Genomic DNA, 2,285 nt, shown 5'->3' on the forward strand with positions numbered 1-2,285 from the left:
TGTTGACGCAGCTCTCATCAATGCGAAAAAGAATTGCCAGGCCTACCTCAAGCCTTGACGGCTGAATAAAAATTGTCTCGCCTCGTACCATAGAGCTACCCGTCGTGAGAAACTCGCACGTAGAAGCTGTCTTTGAGACCTGGTCTGCGTGTACCCAGTACGCACCGGCAATAATCTGATTTGACCAAGCGCTGCTGCGACATACGCTTATACACCCTGCCTGCTCCAGAGTAGCCACAGGAATCAGTAAGACGTCTCGAGTCTGCTTATTCTCGCTGTGACATGATTGTGAACTATGCAAGTAGCCGCACCATGGAGATCAGAATGAACAAAGACGTCTCGTTTGCGTAAATATCGCCTCACTAGAAGCTCATTCTGGTGTGCATCTTTTCCTGCCACCACCAAATACTTTTCACTAGATAGGAACCAGTGATATTTTTCAAACCAGAGCGTTTTACGTCGCTGATATATCTTATTGCGTTTAGTTTGCTGCTTCTCCAGCGTCTTTATAGTTATTTTCTCCGCCGTTGCCTTCATTAACTTTTCTTCAGCCATTTCTTTTTTGTGAAGATTTTGCGGGCGTTTGCAGGAGCAAATCAATCCAGATAATGTGAGCCTTCTTGTCTTCTTCCCCGGTACGATCACCGCCAAGTCCATCCTGGACCTCCCCGTCGGTGTCACAGAGCAAGACAGCCACTCGATATCTCGCAAGATTTAGTCGGTGAATCAAATTTGCTACGGGATTACTATTCTTTTGCTCGCACCGAACAAATTACTTCAAACCACGCCAGTCCATACCGCTAGATAGCGCACTAAGAATTACAAGCAAAACATTTTTCTACATCCTGCTGATTCAATTCAATAAGCTGAGCGTGCGAGAGCTTTGCTCCTGAAGCTCATGTTATTGAACGATCTGTTACTGCTGGTTCTTTTTGAGCTTCACAAGCTTATTCTCAGCTGCCGTCTGAGCACTTTTCATCACTACCTACAAATACGGCGCAAATTCTACATACATTTCTGGTTCTCCAGCATCTTCGAAATCTTTCATAATAATAAATTCACACATCTTGAAGTCAGTACACAAATATCTAGTCTCCAAAACAGCGTTTTTGGTATGTGTTCTTCTGGTTCTCCTTGATCTTGCACAAAAATTGCGCCATTGATCGATGTCTGTTCTTGCTGTAGCCTCTCTAGCGCTCAAGACAACTAGCAATACCATTGTTGTCACTCTTAGACAATCCCATATCCTAAACATAAGCTATAGCAGCTATATGTCTGCGTCAAAACTGCTTTTTGCTCTGGATGGGATAAGTATATGACTCGTCAAAGTTCCAGTAGGAGAGAAGTGCTCAGTACTCAACTTTTCGACTTCCAGTCGACCCGTAGCTCCTGGCGTTCCAGCCACGACACACCCAGAATAAGATGTATACCGAATCCAGAACTGAGACTAAACAATGTTCCATGCTTTCAAAATTTGCGAACTTCACGTGGTGCTTTAATATTGGTGCGAGATAATTGCCGCTAATGGAAAAAATGCAGAGACTTCGCGTTGCGGGAGAAGTAAAAATAAGACTAGTATATAATTGCGGGTCAAATTTGATTCAACTGTGCACAAAACATAAATTTCTGCCGGATGGGGTCTCTATCTTTTTGAGTCGATCAGACCTTCTTGATTTAAGAGCAAAAGATTCTAAATTATCACTGAAGTAAATCTGGTACATTCTATATTGACATACTACATTGCGTCTTATATACCAGTGACGTTTAATTGGCTGATGATACAGCTGTTCGGGCCACATCGTGGCTATGCACAAACCACGAAGTGATTCCAGTCTTAATTAGGGGGCTGTCGATCAAATCGAACTTGCTGATATGAGCATGGCGATACGTCGTAACAACACTAGTAAATTGAAATCAATGGGATTGAGCGTCATGTGCAGGGTGAGATTCGTATATCCTCGCCGAGACGTTTGCATTCGCTTAAGCAGTAAAGTTCCCTTAAGTCGCTCTATTTCAAATTGCTCAGATGTATAAATTTAGTGCGCCATGCTACGGCTGAGAGCTAAGCTAAATAAAGCAGCACACTAAAATCAGAAGTAGATGGAATATACACGATAATTTTCTGGGGTAAAATGATTTATTCACCTGTACATCCATATCTACGGTCTATAAGACCAAGTTGCAACTGAGCTACATCGGCTGTTCACGGTCATAGCAATAAAAGATTAAATTACACAAAAAATACAGAGAATGCAGACAAATCCTGTGTAGTCTTTGGGATTACT

This window comes from Plasmopara halstedii (genome assembly GCF_900000015.1).
Source record: "Plasmopara halstedii genome assembly, contig: Scaffold_218, whole genome shotgun sequence".
In the NCBI taxonomy this organism is placed as follows: Eukaryota; Oomycota; class Peronosporomycetes; order Peronosporales; family Peronosporaceae; genus Plasmopara; species Plasmopara halstedii.